Here is an 8,608-nt window from a genome sequence, read left to right as displayed (position 1 = left end):
TCCGATGATTTATCCTGTAACAATAATGATACCTTGACCAATAGAAATGGTGTCAGAGTAAATCTATCACAGTCAGATGATTTATCCTGTAACAATAATGATACTGTGACCTATAGACATACTGTCATAGTCAATCTATCACAGTCAGATAATTTATCCTGTAACAATAATGATACTGTCACCTATAGACATAGGGTCAGAATCAATTTATCACAGTCAGATGATTTATCTTGTAACAATAATGATACTGTGACCTATAGACATGGTGTCAGAGTCAATCTATCACAGTCAGATGATTTATCCTGTAACAATAATTATACCTTGACAAAAGGAAATGGCGTCAGAGTAAATATATCACAGTCAGATGATTTATCCTGTACCACTAGTGGTACAGCGGCCAATAGACATAGTATCAGAGTCAATCTATCACAGTCAGATGATATATCCTGTAACAATAATGATACTGTGACCTATAGACATGGTGTCAGAGTTAATCTATCACAGTCAGATTATTTATCCTGTAACAATAATGATACTGTCACCTACACACATGATGTCAGAGACAATCTATCACAGTCAGATGATTTATCCTATAACACTAATGATACTTTGACCAATAGAAATGGTGTCAGAGTCAATCTATCACAGTCAGATGATTTATCCCGTAATAATAATGATACTGTGACCTATAGACATGGTGTCAGAGTCAATCTATCACTGTCAGATTATTAATCCCGTAACAATAATGATACTGTGACCTATATACATGGTGTCAGAGTCAATCTATCACAGTCAGATGATTTATCCTATAACAATAATGAAACCTTGACCAATACAAATGGCGTCAGAGTACATCTGTCACAGTCAGATGATTTATCCTGTACCACTAGTGCTTCTGTGGCCAATAAACATAGTGTCAGAGTCAATCTATCACAGTCAGATGATTTATCTTGTAACGGTAATGATACTGTGACCTATAGACATGGTGTCATGGTCAATCTATCACAGTGAGATGATTTATCCTGTAACGGTAATGATACTGTCACCTATAGACATGATGTCAGAGTCAATCTATCACAGTCAGACGATTTATCCTGTAACAATGATGATAATGTGAGCCATAGACATAGTGTCAGAATCAATCTATCACAGTCAGATGATTTATCCTGTAACAATAATGATACTTTGACCTATAGACATAGTATCAGAGTCAATCTATCACAGTCAGATGATTTATCCTGTAACAAAAATGGTACTGTGGCCTATAGATATGGTGTCATAGTCAATCCATCACAATCAAATGATTTATCCTGTTGCAATAATGGTACTGTGGCCTATAGACATAGTGTCAAAGTCAATCTATCACAGTCAGATGATTAATCCCGTAACAATAATGATACTGTGACCTATAGACATGGTGTCAGAGTCAATCTATCACAGTCAGATGATTTATCCTGTAACAAAAATGGTACTGTGGCCTATAGATATGGTGTCATAGTCAATCCATCACAATCAAATGATTTATTCCGTAACAAAAATGGCACTGTGGCCTATAGACGTGGTGTCATAGTCAATCTATCACAGTCAGGTGATTTATCCTGTTGCAATAATGGTACTGTGGCCTATAGACATAGTGTCAAAGTCAATTTATCACATTCAGATGATTTATCCCGTAATAATAATGAAACTGTGACCTATAGACATGGTGTAAGAGTCAATCTATCACAGTCCGATGATTAATCCCGTAACAATAATGATACTGTGACCTATAGACATGGTGTCAGAGTCAATCTATCACAGTCAGATGATTTATCCTGTAACAATAATGATACCTTGACCAAAAGAAAAGGCGTCAGAGTAAATATATCACAGTCAGATGATTTATCCTGTACCACTAGTGGTACTGTGGCCAATAGACATAGTGTCAGAGTCAATCTATCACAGTCAGATGATATATCCTGTAACAATAATGATACTGTGACCTATAGACATGGCGTCAGAGTCAATCTATCACAATCATATGATTTATCCTGTAACAATAATGATACTGTCACCTATAGACATGATGTCAGAGACAATCCATCACAGTCCGATGATTTATCCTGTAACAATAATGATACTGTGACCTATATACATGGTGTCAGAGTCAATCTATCACAGTCAGATGATTTATCCTGTAACAATAATGATACTGTGACCTATAGACATACTGTCATAGTCAATCTATCACAGTCAGATAATTTATCCTGTAACAATAATGATACTGTCACCTATAGACATAGGGTCAGAATCAATTTATCACAGTCAGATGATTTATCTTGTAACAATAATTATACTGTGACCTATAGACATGGTGTCAGAGTCAATCTATCACAGTCAGATGATTTATCCTGTAACAATAATTATACCTTGACCAAAGGAAATGGCGTCAGAGTAAATATATCACAGTCAGATGATTTATCCTGTACCACTAGTGGTACAGCGGCCAATAGACATAGTGTCAGAGTCAATCTATCACAGTCAGATGATATATCCTGTAACAATAATGATACTGTGACCTATAGACATGGTGTCAGAGTTAATCTATCACAGTCAGATGATTTATCCTGTAACAATAATGATACTGTCACCTACACACATGATGTCAGAGACAATCTATCACAGTCAGATGATTTATCCTATAACACTAATGATACTTTGACCAATAGAAATGGTGTCAGAGTCAATCTATCACAGTCAGATGATTTATCCCGTAATAATAATGATACTGTGACCTATAGACATGGTGTCAGAGTCAATCTATCACAGTCAGATTATTAATCCCGTAACAATAATGATACTGTGACCTATATACATGGTGTCAGAGTCAATCTATCACAGTCAGATGATTTATCCTATAACAATAACGATACCTTGACCAATACAAATGGCGTCAGAGTAAATCTGTCACAGTCAGATGATTTATCCTGTACCACTAGTGCTTCTGTGGCCAATAAACATAGTGTCAGAGTCAATCTACCACAGTCAGATGATTTATCTTGTAACGGTAATGATACTGTGACCTATAGACATGGTGTCATGGTCAATCTATCACAGTGAGATGATTTATCCTGTAACGGTAATGATACTGTCACCTATAGACATGATGTCAGAGTCAATCTATCACAGTCAGACGATTTATCCTGTAACAATGATGATAATGTGAGCCATAGACATAGTGTCAGAATCAATCTATCACAGTCAGATGATTTATCCTGTAACAATAATGATACTTTGACCTATAGACATAGTATCAGAGTCAATCTATCACAGTCAGATGATTTATCCTGTAACAAAAATGGTACTGTGGCCTATAGATATGGTGTCATAGTCAATCCATCACAATCAAATGATTTATCCTGTTGCAATAATGGTACTGTGGCCTATAGACATAGTGTCAAAGTCAATCTATCACAGTCAGATGATTAATCCCGTAACAATAATGATACTGTGACCTATAGACATGGTGTCAGAGTCAATCTATCACAGTCAGATGATTTAACCTGTAACAATAATGATACCTTGACCAAAAGAAAAGGCGTCAGAGTAAATATATCACAGTCAGATGATTTATCCTGTACCACTAGTGGTACTGTGGCCAATAGACAAAGTGTCAGAGTCAATCTATCACAGTCAGATGATATATCCTGTAACAATAATGATACTGTGACCTATAGACATGGCGTCACAGTCAATCTATCACAATCATATGATTTATCCTGTAACAATAATGATACTGTCACCTATAGACATGATGTCAGAGACAATCCATCACAGTCAGATGATTTGTCCTGTAACAATAATGATACTGTGACCTATAGACATAGTGTCAGAATCAATCTATCACAGTACTATGATTTATCCTGTTACAATAATGATACCTTGACCAATAGAAATGGTGGCAGAGTAAATCTATCACAGTCAGATGATTTATCTTGTACCAATAATGGTACTTTGGCCAATATACATAGTGTCAGAGTCAATGTATCACAGTCAGATGATTTATCCTGTAGCAATAATGAGACTGTGACCTATAGACATACTGTCAGAGTCAATCTATCACAGTCAGATGATTTATCCTGTACTAATAATGATACTGTGACCTAAAGACATAGTATCAGAATCAATTTATCACAGTCAGATGATTTACCCTGTAACAATAAGAATACTGTGACCTATAGACATAGTGTCAGAGTCAATCTATAACAGTCAGATGATTTATCTTGTAACAATAAGATACTTTGACCTATAGACATAGTGTCAGAAACCATCTATCACAGTCTGGTGATTTATCCTGTAGCAATAATGCTACTGTCGCCTATAGACATAGTGTCACAGTCAATTTATCACAGTCAGATGATTTATCGTGTATTAATAATGATACTGTGACCTATAAACATGGAGTAAGAGTCAATCTATCAGAGTCAGATGATTTATCCCGTAACAATAATGATACTGTGACATATAGAAATGGTGTCAGAATCAATCTATCACCGTCAGATTATTCATCCTGTAACAATAATGATACTTTGACTAATAGAAATGGTGTCAAAGTAAATCTATCACAGTCAGATGATTTATCTTGTACCAATAATGGTACTTTGGCCAATATACATAGTGTCAGAGTCAATCTATCACAGTCAGATGATTTATCCTGTAACAATAATGATACTGTGACCTATAGACATAGTGTCAAAATCAATCTATCACAGTCAGATTATTTATCCCGTAACAATAATAATACTGTGACCTATAGACATGGTGTCAGAGTCTATCACAGTCAGATGATTTATCCTGTAACAATAATGATACCTTGACCAATAGAAATGGCGTCAGAGTAAATCTGTCACAGTCAGATGATTTATCCTGTACCACTAGTGATACTGTGGCCAATAGACATAGTGTCAGAGTCAATCTATCACAGTCATATGATTTATCATGTAACAATAATGATACTGTCACCTATAGACATGATGTCAGAGACAATCTATCACAGTCATATGATTTATCCTGTAACAATAATTATACTGTGACCTATAGACATAGTGTCAGAATCAATCTATCACAGTCCGATGATTTATCCTGTAACAATAATGATACCTTGACCAATAGAAATGGTGTCAGAGTAAATCTATCACAGTCAGATGATTTATCTTGTACCAATAATGGTACTTTGGCCAATATACATAGTGTGAGAGTCAATCTATCACAGTCAGATGATTTATCCTGTAACAATAATGATACTGTGACCTATAGACATACTGTCAGAGTCAATATATCACAGTCAGATGATTTATCCTGTAACAATAAGGATACTGTGACCTATAGACATACTGTCAGAGTCAATCTATCACAGTCAGATGATTTATCCTGTAACAAAAATGGTACTGTGGCCTATAGACTTTGTGTCAGAGTCAATCTATCATAGTCAGATGATTTATCCCGTAATAATAATGATACTGTGACCTATAGAAATGGTGTCAGAGTCAATCTATCACAGTCAGATGATTTATCCTGTAACAATAATGATACTGTGACCTATAGACAAAGTGTCAGAATCAATCTATCACAGTCCGATGATTTATCCTGTAACAATAATGATACCTTGACCAATAGAAATGGTGTCAGAGTAAATCTATCACAGTCAGATGATTTATCTTGTACCAATAATGGTACTTTGGCAAATATACATAGTGTGAGAGTCAATCTATCACAGTCAGATGATTTATCCTGTAACAATAATGATACTGTGACCTATAGACATACTGTCATAGTCAATATATCACAGTCAGATGATTTATCCTGTAACAATAAGGATACCGTGACCTATAGACATAGTGTCAGAGTCAATCTATCACAGTCAGATGATTTATCCTGTAACAATAATGATACCTTGAACAAAAGAAAAGGCGTCAGAGTAAATATATCACAGTCAGATGATTTATCCTGTAACACCAGTGGTACTGTGGCCAATAGACATAGTGTCAGAGTCAATCTATTACAGTCAGATGATATCTCCTGTAACAATAATGATAATGTGACCTATAGACATGATGTCAGAGTTAATCTATCACAGTCATGTGATTTATCCTGTAACAATAATGATACTCTCACCTATAGACATGATGTCAGAGACAATCTATCACAGTCAGATGATTTATCCTGTAACAATAATGATACTATGACCAATAGAAATGGTGTCAGAGTAAATCTATCACAGTCAGATGATTTATCTTGTACCAATAATGGTACTTTGGCCAATATACATAGTGTCAGAGTCAATCTATCACTGTCAGATGATTTATCCTGTAATAATAATGATACTGTGACCTATAGACATACCGTCAGAGTCAATCTATCACAGTCAAATGATTTATCCTATAACAATAATGATACTTTGACATAAAGACATAGTGTCAGAAGCAATCTATCACAGTCAGATGATTTTTCCTGTAATAATAAGGATACTGTGGCCTAAAGACATAGTGTCAGAGTCAATGTATAACAGTCAGATGATTTATCCTGTAACAATAAGGATACTGTGACCTATAAACATAGTGTCAGAGTCAATCTATCACAGTCAGATGATTTATCCTGTAACAAAAATGGTACTGTGGCCTATAGACGTGGTGTCAGTGTCAATTTATCACAGTCAGATGATTTATCCCGTAATAATAATGATACTTTGACCTATAGACATAGTTTCAGAATCAATCTATCACAGTCAGATGATTTATCTTGTAACAATAATGATACAGTGACCTATAGACATAGTGTCAGAGTCAATCTATCACAGTCCGATGATTTATCCTATAACAATAATGATACTGTGACCTATAGACATAGTGTCAGAATCAATCTATCACAGTCAGATGATTTATCTTGTACCAATAATGATACTGTGACCTATAGACATAGTGTCAGAGTCAATCTATCACAGTCCGATGATTTATCCTGTAACAATAATGATACTTTGACCTATAGACATAGTGTCAGAGTCAATCTATCACAGTCAGATGATTTATCCTGTAACAAAAATGGTGCTGTGGCCTATAGACGTGGTGTCAGTGTCAATCTATCACAGTCAGATGATTTATCCCGTAATAATAATGATACTTTGACCTATTGACATAGTGTCAGAAACAATCTATCACAGTCAGATGATTTTTCCTGTATCAATAATGATACTGTTACCTATAGGCATGGTGTCAGAGTCAATCTATCACAGTCAGATGATTTATCCTGTAACAATAATGATACCTTGACCAATAGAAATGGCGTCAGAGTAAATCTATCACAGTCAGATGATTTATCCTGTACCACTAATGGTACTGTGGCCAATAGACATTGTGTCAGAGTCAATCTATCACAGTCAGATGATTTATCCTGTAACAATAATGATACTGTCACCTATAGACATGATGTCAGAGTCAATCTATTACAGTCAGATGATTTATCCTGTAACAATAATGATACTGTGACCTATAGATATAGTGTCAGAATCAATCTATCACAGTCAGATGATTTATCTTGTAACAATAATGATACTGTGACCTATAGACATAGTGTCAGAGTCAATCTATCACAGTCCGATGATTTATCCTATAACAATAATGATACTGTGACCTATAGACATGGTGTCAGAGTCAATCTATCACAGTCAGATGATTTATCCTGTAACAATAATGATACCTTGACCAAAAGAAATGGCGTCAGAGTAAATATATCACAGTCAGAAGATTTATCCTGTACCACTAGTGGTACTGTGGCCAATAGACATAGTGTCAGAGTCAATCTATCACAGTCAGATGATATATCCTGTAACAATAATGATACTGTGACCTATAAACATGGTGTCAGAGTTAATCTATCACAGTCAGATGATTTATCATGTAACAATAATGATACTGTCACCTACACACATGATGTCAGAGACAATCTATCACAGTCAGATGATTTATCATATAACATTAATGATACTGTCATCTATAGACATAGTGTCAGAATCAATCTATCACAGTCCGATGATTTATCCTGTAACAATAATGATACCTTGACCAATAGAAATGATGTCAGAGTCAATCTATCACAGTCAGATGATTTATCCCGTAATAATAATGATACTGTGACCTATAGATATGCTGTCAGAGTCAATCTATCACAGTCAGATTATTTATCCCGTAACAATAATGATACTGTGACCTATATACATGGTGTCAGAGTCAATCTATCACAGTCAGATGATTTATCCTATAACAATAATGATACCTTGACCAAAAGAAATGGCGTCAGAGTAAATCTGTCACAGTCAGATGATTTATCCTGTACCACTAGTGGTACTGTGGCCAATAGACATAGTGTCAGAGTCAATCTATCACAGTCAGATGATTTATCCTGTAACGGTAATAATACTGTCACCTATAGACATGATGTCAGAGTCAATCTATCACATTCAGACGATTTATCCTGTAACAATGATGATAATGTGACCCATAGACATAGTGTCAGAATCAGTCTATCACAGTCAGATGATTTATCCTGTAACAATAATGATACTTTGACCTATAGA

The sequence above is a fragment of the Mytilus galloprovincialis genome, chromosome 14, assembly GCF_965363235.1.
Source record: "Mytilus galloprovincialis chromosome 14, xbMytGall1.hap1.1, whole genome shotgun sequence".
In the NCBI taxonomy this organism is placed as follows: Eukaryota; Metazoa; Mollusca; class Bivalvia; order Mytilida; family Mytilidae; genus Mytilus; species Mytilus galloprovincialis.
Note: the sequence above shows the minus strand (reverse complement) of the source record.